This window comes from Eumetopias jubatus, unplaced genomic scaffold (genome assembly GCF_037043125.1).
Source record: "Eumetopias jubatus isolate StellerSeaLion01/CBP00866 unplaced genomic scaffold, mEumJub1_p1.0 scaffold_16, whole genome shotgun sequence".
In the NCBI taxonomy this organism is placed as follows: Eukaryota; Metazoa; Chordata; class Mammalia; order Carnivora; family Otariidae; genus Eumetopias; species Eumetopias jubatus.
In genome coordinates, this window is record NW_028274822.1 from 68221119 (window position 1) to 68232735 (window position 11617).

At 44.8% G+C, this 11617-nt stretch overlaps 1 protein-coding gene across 1 annotated transcript in view; it reads right to left on the reverse strand.

The window, feature by feature from the left end:
• SPECC1L (sperm antigen with calponin homology and coiled-coil domains 1 like) overlaps positions 1 to 7147 on the reverse strand; it is a 131123-nt gene extending 123976 nt beyond the window's left edge. The window contains exon 1 of the mRNA XM_028094179.2: positions 7028 to 7147. The gene's annotated coding sequence lies outside the window, so the exon portion shown is untranslated. The remainder of the gene's footprint in view (positions 1 to 7027) is intronic.
• Positions 7148 to 11617: the final 4470 nt, after the last annotated feature.

Here is an 11617-nt window from a genome sequence, read left to right on the forward strand (position 1 = left end):
ATTTGAATGAGCACAATTGTATGATTCCATTTCTATGAAATCCCCAGAACAGGCAAATTTACAGAGACAGAAGTAGATTAGGGATTTCCAGGGGCTGGAGGGAGTGGAGAATGGGCAGTGACTATTAATCAGAACAAGGCTTCTTTGTAAGGTGATGAAAATGTTCTGGAATTAGAGAGTGGTGATCAATGCACAACTTCACGGATATACTTAAAACCACTGAAGTGGGGCGCCTGGGTGGCTCAGTTGGTTAAGCGACTGCCTTCGGCTCGGGTCATGATCCTGGAGTCCCGGGATCGAGTCCCACATCGGGCTCCCTGCTCATCAGGGAGTCTGCTTCTCCCTCTGACCCTCTTCCCTCTCATGCTCTCTCTCTCTCATTCTCTCTCTCTCTCAAATAAATAAAATCTTAAAAAAAAAAAAACCACTCAAGTGTACACTTCAAAAAGGTTGAACTTTATGGTATATAAATTATATCTCAATAAGCCTATTATTTTTTTAAAAACATACATGTTTGCAAATGAATACGTGATCGAATACATGAATACATCAGTCACGTATTCAACTGAATACAGGCACTCAGGTATTCTTGTATTCAAATGAATACATGAATGATAAAGAATGATGAAGAACGGAGTATGGAAGGGAGGAGGGGGCCAAGGCTTAAGGCAAGGAGGAGAAAAAAAAAAAGACAAAAAATGCAAGGCTGGAGGCCTTGCATGGGGGGGACTGGGCAAGGCTGAATAAGCCTGCAATGAGCTGAGCATGGAGAATAAAAAGGAGGGAGCTAGGGTTGAAAAGCTGCAGGTAACTGGTAACGGGGGAGACACAGCAGACCTAGTTAACTGTAAGGATTCAATGGAGTCTGCAGAAAACTCAGTGCCAGAGAGAGAGAACAAGAACAAACATGGGAGAGAAGATTTAAGACTGGCTCAAACCCACTAAAGTTTAAAAAAAGAAGTGTGCAAGAAGAAAATCCAATAGGTCCTGCTCAAGAATCCTTGAGCCTGGTAGGATAAAACCAAACCACAACAAGAAGCTTCCAGGGAAAGAGGGAGTGGGACTCAGGACACTGGCTGTCTCCTATGTAGGAGAAAAGGGGCATCTCTTGGGACAAAGTGTCCAACTGTGACTGTTCTGGAAAAAAAGCAGCCCCAACAGACTGCCTCGGGAATTCTCAGTAGAAAAGGTGCAACTGGAAAATGAATGACTTGGGATTTTTCCCAAGAATATGAGAAGGGAGAAAGGAAGAAATGGACAACTTTAATTTTTAACCGGTATTTCTTCACAAATCTTAACAGTGCTGCCAGGTTTTCTGCATGCCTCTTTCCTAAGCTTAACCAGGTTTTTTTTTTTTAAGATTTTATTTATTTATTTATTTAAGAGAGAGCGAGCACAAGCAGAGGGAGAAGCAGGCAGAAGGAGAGGGAGAGGCAGACACCCCGCTGAGTAGCGGGCCCAATGTGGGACTCGATCCCAGGTGACCTGAGCCGAAGGCAGATGCTTAACTGACTGAGCCACTCAGGCGCCCTTAGCCAGGGTCTTTTTTATTTTTCTTTGTACAACCTCAGTTCTTTAGAAAAGAAGTATAATAAGGGGCCTTTTTATAAGAGACAAACTATCTTGGGCGCCTGGGTGGCTCAGATGGTTAAGCAACTGCCTTCGGCTCAGGTCATGATCCCGGAGTCCTGGGATCGAGTCCCACATCAGGTTCCCCGCTCAGCGGGGAGCCTGCTTCTCCCTCTGACCCTTTCCCCTCTCGTGCTGTTTCTCTCTCTCTCTCTCTCTCTCAAATAAATAAATAAAATCTTTAAAAAAAGAGAGACAAACTATCTTTCCCCTTTACCATTTTTTTTCCTTAACATTTTATTTTTGGGGCACCTGGGTGACTAAGTTGGTTAAGCATCCACCCAACTCTTGGTTTTGGCTCGGGTTATGATCTCACGGGTGGTGGGATCGAGCCGGGAGCAGGGAATCCATGTTCAGTGGGGGTCTGCTTGAGAATTCTCTCCCTCTGGCCCTCATCCCTCTCACACGCCTACAAGTGCACACAAGAGCTCCTCTTGAAAATAAACAAGTCTTTAAAAAAAGAAAAAGATTTTATTTTTAAGTAATCTCTACCCAACATGGGGCTCAAACTCACAACCCCGAGATCAAGAGTCAAATGCTCTTAATGCTACTAATTTCTGTACTTAGAGGACTGACTGATCTCAGCTACCTCTAAGGGTATCCTGCCCTTTATCATTTGTTTTCCCTAGGCTGTATGCACAATAGACAAACTTGCGATTTAATATCTTTGTTTCTTCAACAAAGATATTACTTTTACTGTCCAAACACATCAAATTAAAACAAAAACAAAAAACCGAAGGTGGAAGGTATCCAAGGGGAAAGATGGAAGCAATACAGAACAAATGCATATTCCTTCCAGAGCTGAGAACAAAGATAATGCCCACCTGGTTTCTGGTTTATAAAACACGTATGAGAGACAGTCCCTCCTTCAAGAAATAAGATTTGAGTTTGCAAATTGGTGTGTACAACTGGGAGGTGTCTCAGCTGGAGAGGTCAAGCACACCTGGAGTAAAACTCTTATTATGGGCAAGGACTTAAGGTGACTTCTACTTCCTTGGTGGTGCTGACATGCCCAGCACATGATGCACCCAACAGATTAACAACCTTTGGTCAAACCACACACTCTGTTACGCACTGTGACGTCATTGGCTGATGGAGGGAACAGACAAAACACAGGGCACCAAATCCTCACTAGACAAGGAGCTGGACAAGTATGCAGGAGATAGGTCAAGGGATGCCTTCAAGGCAAGGTAATATCTAAGCTGAGTATGAAGGTGATAATGGGATGAAGTGAGGGAAGAACATTCCAGCAGAAGGAGACATGGAGACTGGAGAGAGTTAAAGGACCAAGAGGGGTTCAGCAAAACTCAGTGAAGCACCAAAAAAGGGGGGTGGGGGGATGAGAATGGAGGCCAGAGCCCAGTGATGAAGCACCCTGGATACCAAGATAAGGATTAGTCAATCTGATTATGAAGACAGTGGGAGCCACTGAGGGACTTAAAATTGGTGGTGGTGGGGGGGCGCCTGGGTGGCTCAGATGGTTGAGCGTCTGCCTTCGGCTCAGGTCATGATCCCAGGGTCCTGGGATCGAGCCCCACATCGGGCTCCTGGCTCAGCAAGGAGCCTGCTTCTCCCTCTCCCTCTGCCTCTCTCCCTGCTCATGCTTTCTCTTCTCCCTCTCTGTATCTCTGTGTCTCAAATGAATAAATAAAATCCTTTAAAAAAAAAAAATTGGTGGTGGGGATGTGGGGTGACTATCAACATATATTTTGGAAAGACAGAGGCAGGAGCAAACCTCTGGATTTAAGCAGAAAAGAACTACACTAACGATGTGGGAAAAACACTGTTAACAGATCTGCACTCTTTTCTAGTGGACAAATTTCCTTTTGGGAGTTACCCAATTATTCTTTGAAAATTGAGAACTTAGAGGTAACTGAGATCAGTCAGTCCTCTAAGTACAGAAATTAGTATTACAAAGATTTAGACTGCATTATTCATTTTAACTCAAGACACTTAAAATGTGTTTGATACATTTTGATATATTATAGTTTTGTGAGTACCAAAAAAAAAAAAAAAAGATTTACGGGGCGCCTGGGTGGCTCAGTCGGTTAGGCGGCTGCCTTCGGCTCGGGTCATAATCCCAGGGTCCCGGGATCGAGCCCCACATCGGGCTCCCTGCTCAGCAGAGAGCCTGCTTCTCCCTCTTCCTCTGCCTGCCTCTCTGCCTACTTGTTCTCTCTCTGTATCTCTCTGCCAAATAAATAAATAAAATCTTTAAAAAAAAAAGATTTACAATAACTTTAAATCTTATGTTATTAACAGCAGACCAGGATGAATTTTAAAGACTTCACAGACACAAAGATCACCTGCTACATTCACTTTGGAACAAACCATTGCCACTTCTTCCCCTCAGCATATCTGAAATACAGTCTGTAAGCCTAATTTCTCGATGGTCATGTTGTTGCACAGCAAAAGACTGAGGCCACAATACTAAAAGATTTCTGAGCTGAGAGAGAAACCCCATGGGGGTTCTTTACCTCAGCAGCTAGTCTATTCACCAATAACAATTCCAACCACCAGGAGGAATTTCCCTGCCTAGGCTTATTTTGTTGGCACAAGCACACACAAAAAAATATCCTGACATTTTATATCCAGTAGGAAAGAATAATCCAAATAGTAACATCTTTAAAACCAAGCAAATTTAACCAATTTTCCCACTTGCCTGTGGATTTGGACAGATGGCCACAAAGTCAACTCATATTTACTCTTAAAAAATAATCGAGGGGTGTCTGGGTGGCTCAGTCGTTAAGCGTCTGCCTTCAGCTCAGGTCATGGTCCCAGGGTCCTGGGATCGCCCCGCATCGGGCTCCCTGCTCAGCGGGAAGACTGCTTCTCCCTCTCTCACTCCCCCTGCTTGTGTTTCCTCTCTCCCTGTGTCTATGTCAAATAAATAAATAAAATCTCTAAAAAAAAAAAAATCTATATTTTAGTCTTCTTAGCACCAAAAGCCCCAGGAACTTTTTCCTAAACTCCCTAACGACAAGAGCAAAACAAAGATTTTAGGCTCTCTTTATTTCTAAAAATATCTTATTGTGGTAAGATGACCAACCTTGTATTTGCCGTTTACAATCACCATATACCACCATTTACTATCAACATCATTTCAAAAAAGATTCTTAATTTCAACACCAAGAAAATGACTTATCTTTTTTTTTACAAAGGGCAGTCCTTTCATTGAATAAATTTAGTTTAATGAAAAACTCCCTCACATTGTCCTTGTTTTTCTGTGTACACTGAGGCCCATTCAACACTCCCTGTCAGGGGTCTGACCAAGAGTCTCCCAGATTTGTTCTCACCAGTTTTATGACGGCCTCACTCCCTGTCTTTGCGGAGGGACCACAAACAATGTCATGAAACTGATGAGAAGACCCAGTTCTACTATGAACGAAGGAGGACTCTGTAGACGAGGATTCATTAAGTGTTAAAAGTGGCAACCGGAGCTTGTTTCCATCTCTTCCCTCCTCCCTCACCCCCCACACCTTACAGATAGGGAAAGAAAGGTCCAGAAAGGAAAACCGATTTGCCCAAAGCCATAAAACCAAGAGAGTCTCTAGCCTGCTGATACCCTGTCACCAGTCCTCTACCAAGCTGGACAGTCTGCGTAATTTAAGTACAAGTTAGCCATGTGATTTATGGGCACCATGTGGTTTGAGGAACCTGGGGGGTTCAGTCGGTTGGGCATCGCACTCTTGATTCTGGCTGGGGTCGTGATCTCAGGGTCCTGGGATGGAGGCCCACTCCAGGCTCAGTGCAGAGTCGGCTTGAGATCGTCCCCCTCTGCCCCTCCCCCCACTCGTGGGCACGCGCACACACCCATGCGAGCTCTCAAATAAATACATCTTTAAAAATTAAAAATAAATATGTATATGGTTACATGGCAAGTTTTATGTATTATGAAAACCCAACCCTGGTAGTAATTTCGAACAGAAGCAATACTATCAGCTGAGTCATGTGAAATTGAAGATGTACTGTGTCAAATCGGTTATAAAGAGAACCTCTGCTTCACAGACATCCCATCTCAAGACAACACAATGTAGATACACACACTAAAAATTCAAGTTTAAAGCTTTTCTATGGCACAATATTCACCTTCTTACTGAAAATGAATGTCAAGAAAATCCCTACATACCTAGAGTCTACGCAGGCTATTAAGAAACATTCTCAGCTACCTAAAGTTGCTGAGTCTTTAAAGACTCTGCTTGGTGTAGAGCAAATCATAGAGGGAAAGAAGACATTTTTAAAGAGGAAAAAAAAAATAACTGGATGAGTTAGCTATTTCTTTACCGAAAAAGATTTTCCCCAAATCAATACCCTACTTCTCCTTACAGATATACCTGTCGGTATTGATTTGACTATTTCAAAACCTACACGTGTTATGCTGATGTCTGCTGATGTCTACAAAGCTCTGATTTCATCTCAAGATACATCCTCCTGACAGCAAACGCTGTTGGGCTCTACAACATTTTTTAGTTTCCTGAATCTGTTGCAACAAACTTAGAAAACATTATCAATGGCTTCAGATGCTCTTTTTACAACACATTTGTCCCTGTAATTAATACAGGGCAGCGAATTTATGGGAATTTCTCCTGGACCCTCCCGTACTTGCCGGCAAATTATCAAGGGCATCAACAAATCAAAGCTCTCTACATTTGAATGATCACAGGAATCCTTACTTGGTCTTGTAAATAGGTTGAAACTACGTGGAAACTAATTTATTTTCTAGTCATCTCCAGGAGAGGTGCCCAACAAAGAACTATGTCGTCTTAAAATATAACCACTTATGCCACACAATTACCAGATTGAGGGGAATGCAAAATTCCCTCAACAAAACACATTCATAGCCAACCTGATGCAACTAACCAGGTCTCAAGAAAAAAACGACATTCCGCTCCCTTAATGATGACCTCCCTTCTGCGCGGGGCGAAGGTGGGGGCGCGTGCCCCGGCGGAAGCAGAGCCCGCAGGAGGCCCGGGGTCCCCCGCCCGCGGCCCTGCTCCGCGAGCCGCGTCCTTGGAGCCCCGGGCAGCGATGTCTCCGCCGGGGGAAGGGGACCAAGGGGCCAGGGCTATGGGGCGCCGGCCCCAGCCTCTTCTGGAGCGCGGGGAAAGCAAAGCGCGAGGGTCACGCTCAGCCCCTTGGCTAAAAAGGACCACCAGGCGAGGGGCCCACAACCACCTGGGCCACAACGCCAGCCAGGAGCGGCCGGCAAACCCAGGGGTCGGCGGAGGGGGACGGCGCAGGCGCGGGACGGGCTGGGGGGGGGGGGGCCGGCGGGGGACGGCGCAAGCGCGGGCCCGCTGGGGTCTGCGGGGCCGCCTGGGCCTGGCCGCGCGGGCGGCGCTGAGAAGATGGACAGGCCCGCCAGCGCACACTGGGGGAACCCGGCCCTGGCTCTTACCGCGCGGCGCCGCCTCGCTCGCTCGCTCGCTGGCTCCGGGTTGGGGCCGGGCGGCGAGCTCGCCCGGTGGCGCGGCCCGAATCCGTTGAGTCCGGCCTCAGGGCAGCAGCCAACCCCGCGGCGCCGTTCGCCCGGCCCGCCCTGCCTCCTTCGCGGCCCCCGCCCTCGGCCCGCCCCTGTCCCGCCCCACACAGCCGCCACTGATTGCGCAGGCGCCGCAAGGCCCCCCCTACATCCCGCCGCCGCGCAGGCGCCTGCCGCCCCGCCCACTCCGCTCGCGTCCCTCCCATCTCTGGGTAGCGCAGGCGCCCTGTCCCCCGGCCAGCCACAAAAAAAAAGGTTCCAGCAGCTTGTATGGACGCGTCCGGGTTTGCGCTGGAGCTGCGGATGGCGGGTGCTCCTGAATGCTGTGTTCGACGGGGCGGGGTGATGAGTGTAGAGCTTCCTCTTTCCAAAAACCTGACCTCAGCCAAAGGTCCACCTTTCATGCAGCACGTATTTACAGTGTGCCAAAGACGGTGGTGGGCGACGAGGTAGGCAGTGGTGGTAAAAACACGCAAGCCCTGCCCTCCTGGCGCTCCCTGTGCGGCAGGGAACACAGACACTAAATAAGCGATCCATCAAAAACAGGAGGCTAAATATCCTTTATCAAGTTAAGGAAGTTCTGTTAGGTCACAGTTGTCATACAGGTTTTTTCCTTAGATAGTTTGAACTACGTTAATACATTTTTATTACATCATCTTAATTTCCCAGAAAAAAAGAAAAATTGGACTTGATAAATTTTTAATACATTGCTGGACTATTCGCTAATATTTTATTTAGCATTTTTGCATATATGTCCATAAGTGATTTTGGCCTTTCCTTTTACTTATACTGTTGATGTCTGGTTTGGGATTAAATTTATAATCAAATCACAATGAGTTAAGGAGACTTCTGTTTTCTTCTTTATCTGGAAGATTATGTTATAAGAGGATTTTTCTTTTCAATGTTTGCTGAAGTTGCCTATAAAATTATCCAGGCCTGGTGTTTTTCTTTGGTTTTGTCTGTTTTGAGACTTTTGAGGGGATAGGATGCAGATTTTAAACTAAGCATTCCATTTCTTTAATGGTTCTAGATTTAGATAGTTTTTTTTTTTTTTGAGTAGGCTCTATGCCCAACATGGGGCTTGAACTCATTACCCTGAGATCAGGAGTCACATGCTCTACTGGCTGAGCCAACCAGACACCCCAAAACAGAACTTCTACTTCTCCCTGTATCATCTTTGCTAAGCTATATTTTTGCAGGAAACTGGATGTATACTGATTTCAAAATCATTGGCATGAGGTTGTTCATATAATTCCTTATAATTTTTTGTTTTAATTTTATTTCAGAAGGCATCCATTCCTATAGTTCCTCTTCCCAAATGCAACTAACTGTATTCAGTTTCTTGATATCCTTCTAGAGATACTTTATGAATATAAACAAATATGCAAAATAAACAGATAAGTTCTTCTGCTTTTTTTTTTAACATAAATGGTAGGCTACTACACATGCTGACCTATATTTTCCTTTTTAAAACCAGAATAGATAATGTTTTAATACTCTGGAGATAATCATTCAACCTTAGTGTAGGACTAAGGTGATGGTCCTCACAACCAGACAGCCTGAGTTTGCATCCTGGTTTCATCACTTACTAGCTGTCTGTCTTTGCGTTTCTGTTTTTTTAATCTACAAAATGGGTGCTGTTATGGGTTGTTGTAGGGAAATAAATGGGATAATGCATGATGAAGATCTAGCACTATGCTCAGCACCCAGGAAATGCCTGGTAAATGTGAAGGACATTGATGTTGCTTTTGTTTGGGCATTTACAGTTCAGAAAGGGCTCAACGTGACTTAAGTCCTCACAACAGCCCTCTAAGAACTGTATAAAAGACAAAATTGAGGCTCAAAGAGGTTATGTCACTTTCCCAAGCCAGCAAATGGCAGAAACAGAAGAAAACTGTCTGGTTCCAGGGACCTGCCATCACCCCCACTTACACTGACAAGCCACACGTGCTGTTCAAACATACTTTTTAAAAAAAGATTTTTTTTTTTTAGATTTTTTTAATTTATTTATTTGAGAGAGAGAGAGAGAATGAGAGATAGAGAGCACGAGAGGGAAGAGGGAGAAGCAGACTCCCTGCTGAGCAGGGAGCCCGATGTGGGACTCGATCCCGGGACTCCAGGATCATGACCTGAGCCGAAGGCAGTCGCTTAACCAACTGAGCCACCCAGGCGCCCCCTAAAAAAAGATTTCTTATTTATTCATTTGAGAGAGAGAAGACGAGTGGGGAGGGGGTGGTCAAAGGGAGAGAGAGAAGCAGAGTCCCTGCTGAGCAGGGAGCTGGACCAGGGGCTCCATCCCAGGACCCTGAGATCATGACCTGAGCCAAAGGCAGATGCTTAACTGAGCCATCCAGGTGGATACCTTTTTATATTAAAGGACATGAAATAAATGTGCAACTCAATGAAATGTCAAAAAGTGAAGGTTAAATAAAAGAACTTTAGCAGTCTCCCATTACCCACTCCTCATCACTGCATCTTTATCAAAGTTAACCACCATTCTGACATCTAACTCAGGATTAATATGGACTGATTTTGAGCTTTTCAATAAATGGAATCATACTGTGTTGGCTTTCTAGAGCTGCTGTAACAGATTACCACAACCTTGGTGCCTTAAAACAACAGAAATGTATTATCTCATAAATAAGGAGGCTAGAAATCAGACCTTAAGGCATTAGTGGCTCTGAGCTTCCTCCAAATTCTCCAGGGGAGAATCCATTGCCTGCTTCTAACATCTGCTGGCTGCCTGCATTCCTTGGTGATCCTTTGCTTATGGCTGCATCACTCCCATCTGTGCCTCTGTCTATGGCCTTCTCGTGTGTGTGTGTGTGTGTGTGTGTGAGAGAGAGAGAGAGAGAGAATCTCCCTCTGATCCTTTCCTATGAAGACACTTGTGACAGCATTTAGGATCCATCCGGATAATCCAGGATAAACCCCAATAAATCCTTATTTATCATATCTGCAAAGACCCTTTTTCCAAATAAGGTAACATTTACAGGTTCCAGGGTTTAGTACCTCATAGCTTTGGGAGCCATTAATCAGTCTACTACAAGTTTCTATGGGTATCCCCTGCTTTTTATTTTTTTTAAGATATTATCTATTTATTTGAGAGAGAGAGAGTGTGTGTGTGCAAGCATGAACAGGAGAGAGGCAGAGGGAGAGAGAAAGAAAGAAGCAAACTCCGCTGAGCAGGGAGCCCGACGCAGGGCTCTATCCCAGGACCCTGGGATCATGACCTGAGCTGAAGGCAGGCGCTTAACCGACTGAGCTGCCCAGGCGCCCAGGTATCCCCTGCTTTTTGAAAGTTTGCGTAATGCCACTTCACATTTACAAAAGACATACATCATTACCTGCTTTTGCTAACCTAAAGAAATGCAAAGAGGATGTTGGCTTTTATGAGAAAAGGTGAAAAGCAACAATAGCATTCTTTGTTTTGCGACCAGAAGTTACAGAGGAGGTGGGCACACTGAGCAGCAAGAGTGGTATGGCCAAACTCCCACCACGGGGAATACGCTCAGCATCTCAGCAGCAAGCTGCCGCAGGCTTGAACTGTGTGAGCATTTCTGCTTTATCTCAGCTTATTTTGTGCATCTGTTAGCAAGATGTGTCCTAAGGTGAAAGAAAAGCCTAAGAGGTTATTTTAGGGGTCTGGGAGCATGCAAAAATGTTTTTCATATAAATGGTAATTGCTTCTTTGCTTTGTGCCATTTCAGTGTGTGAAAGATTTCACAGAAACATTTTACTTTCCAAAAAAAAAAAAAGAAACATTTTACTTTCAGATTGCAGGGGAAACCTGTATTCTTTCTGCCTTCTTTCAGTCAACATTAGGTCAGTAAGATTCATCTGTATTGTGGCATGCATCTGTGGCATGCAAAATTAATAATATTTTGGTTATGATATAAGTGTTCCATTGCATAAATTTACCATGCCATACTTTACCCATTTTCCTACTGATGGGCATTTGGGTTGTCTCCAGTTGTGAGCTGTTAGTGGAAGGAGAATTGCAAGATGCCAAAAAGATTCCTGGATTCTCCAATGGCGAGCTATGCGTCCTTGGAACATGCCCTTCTAGGTTATCTGGTTCTGATTTTGTCGGGGCTCTGAGCCTTTTATTGTCTTCGAGCTCTTTTACAACTCCGTAAGTTGCAGAAAACTGATAGCAGTGCAAATGGTTCTTATCTAAGGACAACCCTCCCCCACAGTGGAAAAGTCAGTTTTGCCTCCATTCGCAAATTTATTTCAGTATTTCTGGTCTATAAATGTGTCTGGCCTTTGGATTCTCCTTTGAACTGATTGTAACATCTTACCTGTTCCCTCATTTAATTAACAAGTTAAGTAAACTCTTTGATACATGTTTATTTTATATTTGCATAAGGGTCATGATTTTTTTTAAGATTGTATTTATTTACTTGAGAGAGAGCAAGCGAGAGAGAGAGAGAGCACAGAGGGAGAGGGAGAAACAGACTCCCTGCTGAGCAGGGAGCCTGACACGGAGCTCCATCCCAGGAC